This window comes from Garra rufa, chromosome 9, assembly GCF_049309525.1.
Source record: "Garra rufa chromosome 9, GarRuf1.0, whole genome shotgun sequence".
In the NCBI taxonomy this organism is placed as follows: Eukaryota; Metazoa; Chordata; class Actinopteri; order Cypriniformes; family Cyprinidae; genus Garra; species Garra rufa.
Genome location: NC_133369.1, coordinates 37,515,201 through 37,528,541, shown reverse-complemented (window position 1 = coordinate 37,528,541; position 13,341 = coordinate 37,515,201). Strand labels below are relative to the sequence as shown.

The following is a 13,341-nucleotide window of genomic DNA, read 5'->3' as shown; positions in this document are numbered from 1 at the left end:
TGTACAGTAAATATGCGCACATATTACAAGTGAGAGCTATTTGAATGAAGGGTGCACACACTATCTACTATCTATGATTATTTATTGAACATCAGTGTTGAACAACTGAAATTAAAGCACACATTGCTTAAAACGAAAAGTCACATTTTTCTTAAATTAGTGAAAATAAATAACTTGCACTTTTGGAAACAAAATAAATGTATAAAATAATAATAAATATTAAAAGTAGAAAATAAGCAGTATCTCTTCTAAATAAAATTACTCTTGTATATCTTGTAAATACTTTTTACTGTATAAATACTGCTTAAGCTCTCCATCGACATGTTGGCAGAATAACGTAACGTAACGGAGCGGGGTCACGTGACTCCACACGCAGTAGTGTTTTTAAAGGGAAAGTAATTGAAATAATTGACCTGGAAAAATTTGATCAATTATAGGTTCTGAATGTCGATTTCGATTACTTTTCGATTAATCGCCCAGCCCTACATTAAAGGATTAATTCACTTCTTATATATCCTGATAATAACTCACCTCCATGTCACCCAAAATGTTCATGTCGAAACATTCTAGAATTTTTCTCTATGCAGTGGACTTCAATGGGAACCAATGGGTTGAAAGTCAAAATTGCAGTTTCAATGCTGTCATTTTACCTTTTTTGTAAAGGGTTTTTGACTTTCTATGCACGTTTGCTTTGTAAACACTGGGTCGGTACTTCCTCCATCACGCACGACTTTTCCAACGAGACTATGTAAGTCTAGCTAGTGCAAGACGAGCATTTGTGGTTAAAAAGGATATACATTTAAACTTTTTTTTTTAGAAAATAACCCATTGTTTCTTTGGTTGGGATTGTGTAGCTGCATTGAAACGACAATTTGAACCATTGAGGTCTACCATGTGGAGAAAAATCCTGAAGTGTTTTCCTCAAACACCTCTTTTCAACTGAAGACAGAAAGACATGAAAATCTTGGATGACATGGGGGTAAGTAAATTATCAGGAAATTTTTATTTTGAAACTTAACTTATTTCATCTCACCAGCAAAACCACTGACTACATTGTGAATATTAATTCTAGCCATCCAGCCTTAGTTCTAAGTAAGAGTAAGGCAGGATGTTCTCTGCTTGTTGAGGTCACCAGCTGCTAGTTTTGGCTGCCTTGTTTTGTCTCCATGGGTACAGTAATGGTTTGGCTACACCGCTAGACTCTCTGATAATGAGAAGAAGACAATACAATAGTAAGAGAAGATCAATCTCATGCAAAACAACTGTAAAACCAATGCAGTTTAAAGCAGTCAAAACACTATACATGGAAAACACTCCGTGACTTTCATTACCCACTAGTATGGAGTTCCAGTAAAGGATTAGATCTGATCGAACTAGCACTTTCTCACAGTGTGTGTGCGCGCCACGGAAAGAGAAACAGCTGCAATATAAAGATTCCAATGGCCTTACGCATGTGTCTGCATTTCATCACTTGATCAGAATGACTATGTGATATAGGGAGACTGGCTCTTTTTTTTTTTTTTTGGTGGAAAAGAGACGACGCAGCTGATCTGGCTCCATTAGGCCTCCTTATGCAGCCTTGATGGATACTGTGGCCTGCAAACGTAACCCTCAGAGGGAAACTTGGGAACTAGAGGATCAGTGCATGAGACATGCAAATTCTTCAACGTTCTATTCACCACGCAGCAGACATAAGAAATAAATAACAGGACATGTTGAAATTGCAGTAATGTTCTGTTGAGAATGTTAGTCTTTGGATAAAACTGTCAGCTAATTGCATAAATGTAAATAAGAAGCCTAACACATTAAGCGTAGACCAAAACAAATGTGTCATCGTTCCTCTCTGGTTTCCTGTGGCTGGGAACTGACAGTTCTTTTCTGCATTGCAGTTTTCTGGTTTCCTCTCCAGATGATTTCATCTCAGCTCCAACGAGTTGCAGAGTAGCTGCGACTAACGCAGCACGTAGATAAGAGTTCACAACTATATTAAGACTGCTGTGCATTTCAAGAGCACACTGATGCTGATCAGTTATATTATTTGATGTAAGAAATGGCTCTTTTCACCTTATGCAGTGACAAACAGTGAGCTGTTAACTTACCACAATGTATGACACAACAACTTACAGTCTGTTTCGAAGGATATGTCAGCTATGACATAGTGAACATGAATAATGACTCATATGAGAATGTTCCTCTACAATGACTAATATTAGACTAATGTCCTTTCTGGAATCCAGATTAGATGTGTACAATAACTCGGTTGGAATTTGGTACAGTGACAACTTCAGAAGCAGCGGGATTCTATTGTTTTGGGAGACTGTGGAGAAAAGCATACGCACACCCACGATCAGTCTGGGTTATGCTTGGCTCACATACACGGATCACGTAATGACGTCATGGGGCCATATAATGGGGTCATTATGTCATAAAGTGTGTCAAGCCCATGCTTATTTTTCTGCGGCACATTAAACGTATTCTTGATATGAAAATATTTTATGCAGTGTTGTTAAAAAAGCCACAAGAAATAACTTTCTAGGTACTCATAGGACCAGTACATAAAGAAAAACTTTAGTGAAACCGATGTGTGTATATATATATATAAATACATTTTAAAATGTAATTTATTCTTTTGATTTCAAAGCTTAATTTTAGCATACTTACTCCATAATTATTCTAATATTCTGATTTGCTGCTCAAAAAAACATTTATTATTATTATGTTGAAAACAGCGGAGTAGAATTTGTTTCAGGTTTTTTTTTTGATTAATAGAAAGTTCAGAAGAAACAGCATTTATCTGAAATAGAAATCTTTTGTAACATTATAAATTGATCAATTTAAAGCATCCTTGCTAAATCATCAGTAGTCATTTTAAATAGTAAAAATATCTCACAATTTTACTGCTTTTGCTGTATTTTAGAACAGGCTTGGTGAGCAGAAGAGACTTCTTTAAAAAAAAAAAACATTACAAATCTTACTGTTCAAAAACTTTTGACTGCTAGTGTTTAAAATAGTTAATACTGAAGGTCCAATTCACATCCCGTAATTTTAATAAAAATTCACATTATGTGAAATTGTGTGCGAGGATGGAAGATTCCTCCATGTGAAATTCGTAATAGGCCCAAGTTGGTTTTGCACATTCACCACGTCGACCAACACAAAGCTACTTGTTTTGAAACTGATATCTTTGTTAACTTCATCCAAATCCACAGACATACTTTTTTAGAACGGTTTTCACTTGTAAACAGTACTTGATCTATGCATATTTCTCTCCTGATTTAGACTAGATGATGTTTTTTTACAGGAGCAAAACTATGAATAGAGGATTTTAACCAGAAGTAACGATTTGAAGTTAAAAACTGATCAACTGGAGTCATGTGGATTATTGTGATGTTTTTATCACCTCTTTGAACTCTTATTCTGACGGTACCCATTCACTGCAAAGGATCCATTGGTGAGCAAGTGATGTAATGCTAAATTTCTCCAAATTTGTTCTGATGAAGTAACAAACTCATTTATATCTTGACCTAAGGGTGAGTAAATTTTCATAAAATTTTCATTTTTATTTAAAGATTCCTTTAGTCTATTAACTTTGTCATGGTGTGCCTCTATTGGTTCCTGCTCATCCAATCAGAATTCAGAACTGTCTGTTTTTAAAGTGAACCTTTGGTGTTAAGACTTGTATGGCTTAATATAATAAAATAATACTAGAAAAAGTATTAAAGTACATTGTTTTATATATATTTTGCACTATGGGAGGCACCATTATTTCGATTACGTAAAATGGCTGCACTCCACGCACTAAATGTCGCTACCTGTTGCTATTTTTACCGCAACTCGGAACACACAACTACTCGGGATACAAAATACTGATACAATGCCATATTGTGTGGTTTTAGTTGTAATTTTGCGTCGAAGGGCAACAAGAGAAGCGATCCAAGTCTTCACTGCTTGTGATAAAAGGAGGAGAAAACAATGAGAAGATGTTTGTGGAAGAATAAAACTTCCTCAAGACCCACCTCTTTAATCAATCCACTTTAGCTTACAAATGGCAGAGACAAGAAATGCTAGATACCATCCTGACAGGATTTAAACATGGCGACACTTGTCATGGCAACACTTGTTATGACGCCACAGCCACTGAAGGACTTTCTCAGCACAGATTTAACTCGAAATCCAGGGTTGTTTAGACTCCATGTGAGGAAAATTTATGGTAACTGATGGTTTGGTTTAAGCCTATGCTTATATCCATCGCCTCCTGTAAGCTCTTTCAGTAGATGTGGTCATCGCATAAGTATTTTATTTTCCATGTTGTGTATTCTGAGTTGTGTTGCGGTAAAAATAGCAACAGGAAGCACCAGTAGCTTAAAAAGTGCAACCATTTTACGTCAACATGGCGCCTCCCATAGTCCAAAATATGTATAAAAGGATGTGGAATTTATTAAATAATGTAAGTCATTGGGTTTCTACTACATGTTTCAATAAAAGACATAATTTACATTACATTAAGCCATACTAGTCTTAATACCCAATGGTTCTCTTTCGCTGTTCTCATTATTATTGCAAACTGTTGAAATTGATATTTTATGAACTAATAAGAGTGAGAAAATCTTTTTAACAACATGATCAGCATTTTTTTTTTCGGAAACACCATGTTATTATAACCTACGCTGATTATTATCTCTCATTCCAGTCCGACGGCCGCATTCAGCACATATTCTTATTGAACTGGAAGATCCTAAATCACACTAGCGTGCCCAAAGCCCAGCAATCCCCATTGTCATCTTTAGGGACTCCACCCAGAGAAATCCAGCGTTCATTCATTACACCATTATGGCCTTAAATACCGAATTAACATAACATATAATTGCGGCCTCGTTCTACAGACGCGGAAAACTTTGTGGAGCTTGTTCCTGATGTTCTCTTATCAGACGCAAGAACAGTACGAGCTAAGACAAGCTGCTTCACCTTATATGGATATCTGACTGGAAACACAGGAACAAGAGAGATACAGCTCCCATTCAATAGAATACAAATTACAGAGACAAACCAACCAGGAATCTTTAGGTGGACACATTCATAAATTAGATTATATTTAGGCTAAGTTAGTTAACATATGCATGCGCCCCACCCCTCACTTAAATACATCCATGTTATATCAGAAAAAAACAAACATTCTTTACTGATGACAGAAGAGTTTACAAAGCGACTACAAAGAGTTAAAATACGTCTCGAATCAAAAGCCATACAAACAACACGTATCATGTCATACAATCATATTATTTTCCTACACCTTTATTTTACTACAAACCACTGTGAAAGCAAACAAGGTTTGTGGTTTTGATGCAAATACAGATTGCAGTCATCTGTAACAAACCGCTGTCATCCTAAATGAGGCTACATATTGTATAAAAGGTGAAAGAAAGGCACTTACTGTCCGTTTCCCTCTTGAAAGGTGCAGTTATGCCAAAAACAGTACAGGTTTTTATAATGCAGACACCGCGTCTAATTCAATCCCTAGAGTTTTTATGAATAAAAATCTCCTTTGTGCGTATCTTGACTTATTTTTTATCGCTTTATGGCGCGGTTTTGGCGTGAGGCATTATTCTGTTATTTCTAAGAAGCTCTCGTGGGGATGATCATCAGCGAATCTGATCTGCCCACATGAACTTTTTCCTAATGTACCGACTCTTGACACACTTCCGGTTCACGCTTCCGCATTCTCCTGACCGCTGGAGGTGGGACAAAATCGGTGGCCAATGATGACTAAACTACTGTTAAGAAATTTAAACAGTATTTTTTCTTCAGCTTTAGGCGTTTTGATTCACTTTTTTTGACTTCTTTAATACACAGTTTATAGTAAACAACGTTAAATGGCTGATATATTACAAGTACTGTATCTTCTCAGTTATAATGAGGTCATATCATAAATCGGCATACCTAACAGAAAAAATTGCAAAAACGCATTTTACAGGCAAAGTATTTCATTTAAAAGTGTTTTAAAATAAAAAAATATATACCTACTGTTATATTTATAAAACTAAGATCAAAAACGTGTTTTTACTCTTAAAATGTTTTTAATTCAAATATTAAAAAAAAAATATTTGCAACTTTATCCACACAGGTTACACACACACACACACACACACACACACACACACACACACACACACACATATATATATATATATATATATATATATATATATATATATATATATATATATAGCATTTTATTTGCACAAGTAGATCCTTGTGGCATTTAAAAATGATTTGGAAATTAGATTAATTTCTATAAACATCTAAAAAAAAATGCCTTAAATTACTTTGAATATATGTGACCCTGGTCCACAAAACCAGTCGTAGGGGTTGATTTCTTGAAATTGACATTTATACATTATCTTATCCATCACGGGTTCCATATATATATATATATATATATATATATATATATATATATATATATATATATGTGTGTGTGTGTGTGTGTGTGTGTGTGTGTGTGTGTGTGTGTGTGTGTGTGTGTGTGTGTGTTTTATTTGCACAAGTAGATCCTTGTGGCAAATTAGATTAATTTCATAAAACATCTAAAAAATGCCTTAAATTACTTGGAATATATGTGACCCTGGACCACAGAACCAATCATAGCGGTTGATTATATTTATAAAACTAAGATCAAAAACGTATTTTTAAAATTCGAAATATTTTTGAAAAAAAAAAAATAAGTATTTGATTGCCTTAAATTACTTTGAATATATGTGACCCTGGTCCACAAAACCAGTCATAGGGGTTGACTTCTTGAAATTGACATTTATACATTATCTGAAAGTTGAATAAATAAGCTTTCCATTGATGTATGTTTGTTAGGATAGGACAATATTTTAAAAATCTGCAATCTGAGGGTGCAAAAAATCTAAATACTGAGAAAATTGCCTTTAAAGTTGTCCAAATGAAGTTCTAGCAATGCATATTACTAATCAGAAATTAAGTTTTGTTATATTTACGTGAGGAAATTTACTAAATATCTTAATGGAACATGATCTTTACTTAAATTCCTCATGATTTTTGGCATTAAAGAAAAATGTATCATTTCAACTCATACAATGTATTTTTGGCTATTGCTACAAATATACCCATGCTACTTAAGATTGGTTTTGTCGTCAAGGGTCACATATATCAATGAAACCCCCTTAAGTTTAATTGAATATATAATTCGCTTTTTTATTCAGTTTATTGGTTACCTCACCTGTCAGCCATTGGACAGTTATTAAATAAAAAGGTCAAACTGAAAATTGTACTGAAAACAGCTTGGGCTTACCTGTTTGCCTGTCTCCTCCTTATCGTCTTGTATATCTCTATCCGCAGGCCTGAAAAACTGTGTTTTCGATAATAACTTTTTCTGCAGGCTCTACTCCTGTTTCTTTCAGAAGCGCAGCTGTGGGTCCCTCCCCCTACATGTCTCTTAAAGGAATGACACCATCCCTCCGTCTAAACAAGTTCTCTCTCGTTTGTCTTTCACACAGGTCATGCATATTACAAGCCAAACACCTCTCTCTCTCTCCTTTAGTCTCACCCCCTTTGGATTCTTTAAACATTCTTCATTCTATGACATCAACTCTGCCTGCCTTTCCTTGTAAGGGCAGAGTGGGTGAGTAAGTGATTGAGAAAGAGAGCCAGAGAGACGGAGGGAAAGAGGGAGAGATAAAGGAGGTTGGGGGGTTTATTAGATACAGACACATGGAATGGTTGGCAAGGCGCAGAAGGAAAGAGACGAGAACACGCAGTGCTCACTGAGACGATCAAACTGACACAAAACCTGGAGTCTCGCTCAAAAAACAACACTTCTAAAGTCGAGCTCGTTTTAATAGTCGCGGTCAACCTCTACTTTGCTGCACATACTATTTTCCACAGCCGGTTCCAGTTTAATTCCAAGCAAACAGGGTCATCCGAAAGGCATTAAGGGGATAGTTGACCTAAAATCATGAATGTTTAATTATTATTTATATAGCCTACTGACAGTCCAAACCCAAATGACTGACTTTCTTTCACACAACACTAAAAAAGCTGTACTTATCACTGTTACATTTTTTTTAAGGTGTCCTTGTTAGAGTGCAATTATACATTTAAGTACTGAGTAATATTAATTAACATGTACAGTACTTGCTATAAGGTTAGGTTGCTGAGGATTAGGGTTATTTAACTCTTATTGTAATAGTAAGTAAATGTAAAAACACAAAAAAGTACATATAAAAGTACATTTTAAATTATGTTTTATTAATCTTTTGACAAGTACACTTATTTTCATGTGTTGACTAACGTACTAAAGCTACTACATGTAAACAACTTGATTATAATTTTAACTGTAGTGTGTTTAATATTTAACATTGTTATATTTTAAATACACTAATTTGGTGTAAATACAAATATATTAGTAATTTTGAAATTACGCATAAAGATGTACTTAAGTACTACCTAAGTGGGGCAAAAAGCGGTTTAGAGTTCAACTAATTGCACTTAATATACATTTAAACTATAATTAGTTTATAGTTTGTATTTAACTGCAGTTAACATGCGTGTGAAAACACTGCATTTGGTTCACTGCAAAGTTAAAGTGATAGTACACCTGAAAATGAAAAATACTCATAACATTCCAGACCTTCGTTCATCTTCGGAACACAAATAGACATATTTTTTAATGGTGCTGGATATATTTAGGTGCTGGATGTGTTGTGCCAGTCTTAAAGGAACACTTCACTTTTTTTGGAAATAGGCTCACTCTCCAACTCCCCTGAGTTAATAAGTTGAGTTTTACCTATTTCAAACTTGACTCTTCTGTAATTATATTGTGTACTAATACCGGCAGCAAATGTAAAGCTGCCTTCCTTGACTATTACGTCAGAATGGGAGTCTAATCTTATCGGCATAGAAAAACGCAGCTTTACATTTTCCGCCGGTATTAGTACATGATATAACTACAGAAGAGTCAAGTTTTAAATAGGACAAATACCGAAACTCGTTGGTCATTTTTGAACGCGATGATATTGGTCTAACAGGATTCAATGATCTATGCTAAGCTATGCTAAAAGTGATATCGCCAGAACAGGAGAACGGCTGAATGGATTTCAAAATGGTAAAACTCAACTTATTAACTCGGGGGGAGTTGGAGAATGAGCCTATTTCCAAAAAAAGTGGAGTGTTCTTTTAACATGCATCAAAGACTGATACAGAAGAGAAGAAATTGTTAAAAAAATATATTTTTGTTTTCTTTGCGCACAAAAAGTATTCTTGTAGCTTCATAAAATTACTGTTGAACCACTGATATCACATGGACTAATTTAACAATGTTCATACTACCTTTCTGGGCCTTTAACGTTGTAGTTGCAGTTGCATTGCTGTCTATGCAGGGTTAGAAAGCTCTAGGATTTCATCAAAAATACAGTGCCTTGGGAAAGTATTCATACCTCTTTTTTTGTGTTTTGTTATGTTGGTGACTAATGTTAGAGTGATTTAAATTACTTTTTGCATCATAACGACAAAGCAAAAACAGAACTGTCACAACTTCATACATTTATTAAAAATAAAACACTAAAATAAGTACACTGCATAAGTATTCATACCATAAAACTCAGTACTTAGTTAAAGCACCTATACAGTCTTTTTGGGTATGATGCGACAAGATTTGCACATCTGCATTTGAAAATTATCTGCCATTCTTCTTCTCTTCACCTCTCAAGCTCTGTCAGCTTGGATGGGTCTGGCAGACATTTTCAGTTTTCTCCATAAATGTTTGATTGGGTTCAAGCACAGGCTGTGGCTGGGACACACAAGGACATTCACGGAGTTGTCTATAAGCCACTCCTGCTGTGTGCTTAGGGTCCTTTTGGAAGGTGAACCTTCTGCCCAGTCTGAGGTTCTGAATGCACTGGACTGGGTTTTCATTAAGGCTATCTAAATACTTTGGTGAATTGAGTTTTTCTTCTACTATGATGAATTCCTCAGTCTCTGCCACTAAAAAAGAGCCAGCTTTTGGCATGGTACTGAGCAGTACCTGGTTTCCTTCAAACATGATGCTTGGAATTGAGGTTCATTACACCACAGAATCTTGTTTCTCACAGTCTGAGGATCTGGTAGGTGCTTTTTTTGCAAATTCCAAGTGTGTTTTCAAGTGTCTTCACCAAGGAGAGGATTCAGTCTTGCCACACCACCATAAAGCCCATATTGGTGGAGTGTTGCAGTGATTTTTGTTCATCTGTAAGTTTCTCCCATCTGCATATATGATCATGGAGCATAATTAGAGTGACCATCAGGTTCTTGGTCACCACTCTAGCCAAGGTCATTCTCCATCAATTGCTCAGTTTGGACAGGAGGCCAGCTCCTGGCAGAGTCGTGGTTGTTCCAAACATTAACGGTAAAAGAGACTAAATGCTTCTTTGAACCTTCAATGCAGCAGCATTTTTTTTCTGAACTCTTCGCCTTGATGCAATCATGTCTAACCTGCTTAAAAAAACAGCTAAAACTAGCCTAGACTGGTCTTAACTGGTTTAAGCTGGAAGTAGCTGGTTTTAGCTGGTCTCCCAGCCTGGCCAGTCTGGTTTTAGCTGGTGGTTTCCCAGCAGGACCAGCTAAGACCAGGCTGGAAAGTGGCCAAAACCCCTCTAAAACCAGCCTGCTGACCAGCTGTAACCAGCTCAAACCAGCCTGGCTGACCAGCTAAAACCAGCTCAAACCAGCCTGGCTGACCAGCTAAAACCAGCCAAACAGCCTTGGCTGATTTTAGCTGGCTTTCTTTTACACCAGCGTCTGATCTCTACAGACAGTTTTTTTTTTTTACCTCAGGGCATGGTTTTTGCTCTGATATGCATTTTCACCTTTTATTAAGACGTGTGTGCCTTTCCAAATCATACCCATTCAGTTGAATCTGCCACAGGTTAACTTCACTCAAAGTGCAGTACCATCTACACGCAATTTGAATGTACCTGAGCTAAATTTCAACTTTTCCAGATATGAATACTTATGCAAAGGAATCATTTAAGATTTTTGTTTTTAATAAATTACCAAAGATGTTTTTTTTTTTTTTTCGCTTTGTCATTATGGTTTAACATAAGGCAGCACCATAACAAAATATTAAAAAAAAAAAAATGAAAGGGTATGAATACTTTTGCAATATAGCGCAATGAAATGCAATGAAGTGTACTTCTTTTTCCCAAGTATTACCATTCACTTTCATTGAATGAAAAAGAGAAGCCTGGACATTTTACTGTAAATAACTCTCAGTAATGGCTCTAGTTCAGCACACATCCAGGCCAAAACAAAATAAAGAAGAACGATGTTTCGTGTAATGGCAATGTTGTTGTTCTTTGGTAACCCTGATGAAAAGGCGCTGGCTGAAGTGAACCAGCATATAGCCATATTCTGCTGAAAAAACAGCTAAAACCAACCTAGGCTGGTTGGCTGGTCATAGCTGGTTTAAGCTAGAAGTAGCTGGTCTCCCAGCCTAGTCAGGCTGGTTTTAGCTGGTGGTCAGCCTGATCAGCCTGGCCAAGCTGGGTTAAAACCAGGCTAGTTGACCAGCTAAAACCAGCCAACCAGCCTAGGCTGGTTTTAGCTGTTTTTTTTTTTAACAGGGTACTGTTTAAAAAGCTAGATAAGCTAGTTAAAAGACTGGTAGGCAGACCAAAACACTAAAGCATCTTGCTGGTAACCAACAGTATAGATAATTGTACCAGGGAATGTGCTTAGTATGTTCAAGGTGTATTAGAGAATAATGCTCATATAAGGATGTGGCTGTTCTTTGACCATCCTGCAGGAAGGTAGTTCCACCCATCCTGCACATCTGTTCATTTTAAACTCCCTCTTTCTTTCTCTCTCTCTCTTTCAGTCTCTTTCTTTCTAACACTCTTTATCCTCCTGAGGCCTATTAATGATTCAGGTGCATTATGTTTTTTTCTTTTTTTTTTTTCACACAGTGGCCTGGAAAATATCTGCTGTTCCTTCAGACTGCACGACTCTCCATCGCAGGCTCCTTTTAGCATAGGCGCTGAAGGAACTATCGGGGGAACATATGGCCGTCATTCAATATCAGCGCTCCAAAACAACAACAGGATTTGTTACTATGGAAAAAGCCATCATTAAACACAGTACTTGTTTTGTACTTCAACACGAATCCACGTCCCAGTAAACATCCGTTTTGGTTGATGACAGTAAAATAACAAATTAAGCCCTTTTAAAAAAGACTGAGTCTTTAAAAAAACAAAGACAACATGCGTGTAATGTCTGTCGATTATGAGGTTGGGAAAGGTAAACGTGCTGAGCGCTTTCTGCAAGCCCTCAGATCCCTAAGTCTGAAGGTGAGTTTGCACAGAAGGAGACCCTCTGGCATCAAAGTGGAGCCTGGAGCTCAGCCAAGACTTAGCATGGAACAATCCCTCTCCCCTCCCTCGCTATGAGTCATAGTGTGCATGTGCTGTAGTTCACAGCAAAACTTTAGCATGCACATTCGGTGACATAGTCAGCCTAATTTACTGGAAACAGAAGAGTCATATTACTCGTTCTCCTCCTTGAGCTGCCTTTTCCTTTAGGAACAGAGACTGTGCATTCAGAAAGACAATGCTTTTTGTGTTCTTTCACAGAATAATCACATAATCATGCACATACTAAAGACAAAACAGAAAATTGCAACCAGCCAAAATGTACACTTTAGTTGTGCATGCCATGGCAAGCTTCACTGTTGCTATTGTTCACATTTAGGGGTTTTCCAATCCCCTACTCATCGATATTAAACATTGGTGCAACCCATATTTTTGCATTACGAAAGATATCTTAAATTCAGGAGCTTGTTGAGAAGAAGCATGCAATTACTTTTCTAATGTATGGTGTAAAAAAGTACCCTGTTAAATTTACAGTAAAAAGTTGGCTGTGGTTGCCAGAAATTCACTGTAAAAAATTATAGCGGAAATGTTTCAGGTATTACGGGATGGCAAAATGACGTCTGTATATTTTATAACTTACAGCCATATATTTCATTAAGTGACGTATTGTCTACTTAAAATCTGCTTTTTACTTTAAAATGTACTGGTAACCACCATAATAATACAGGTGGTGAAATAAAATGCCGCATTTATGGTAAGTTGCCTGTTCATAAAACATTAATCATGCAGATGTAGATCAAATAAATATAAGAAAATGGAACACAAAACACCCTAATGTACGTTATAAATAATAAACATGAAAATTAATTCTCTTCTGCTCAACAATCCGGCATTTATTTGATCCAAAACACAGTAAACACAGTAATATTGTGAAATATTTTTACTATTTAAAATAACTGCTTTTTATTTGAATATA

The 13,341-nt window shown here is 36.2% G+C and overlaps 1 protein-coding gene across 2 annotated transcripts in view; it reads right to left on the bottom strand.

Moving 5' to 3' along the window:
* Positions 1-7,525, bottom strand: part of zyx (zyxin) — a 35,834-nt gene extending 28,309 nt beyond the window's left edge. The window contains exon 1 of one of the 2 annotated variants that reach the window (XM_073846815.1): positions 7,316-7,525. The gene's annotated coding sequence lies outside the window, so the exon portion shown is untranslated. Of the gene's footprint in view, positions 1-5,431; positions 5,668-7,315 lie in introns of those variants that run through there. The other variant, XM_073846814.1, reaches the window with a different exon arrangement.
* Between the last annotated feature and the right edge of the window lie 5,816 nt (positions 7,526-13,341).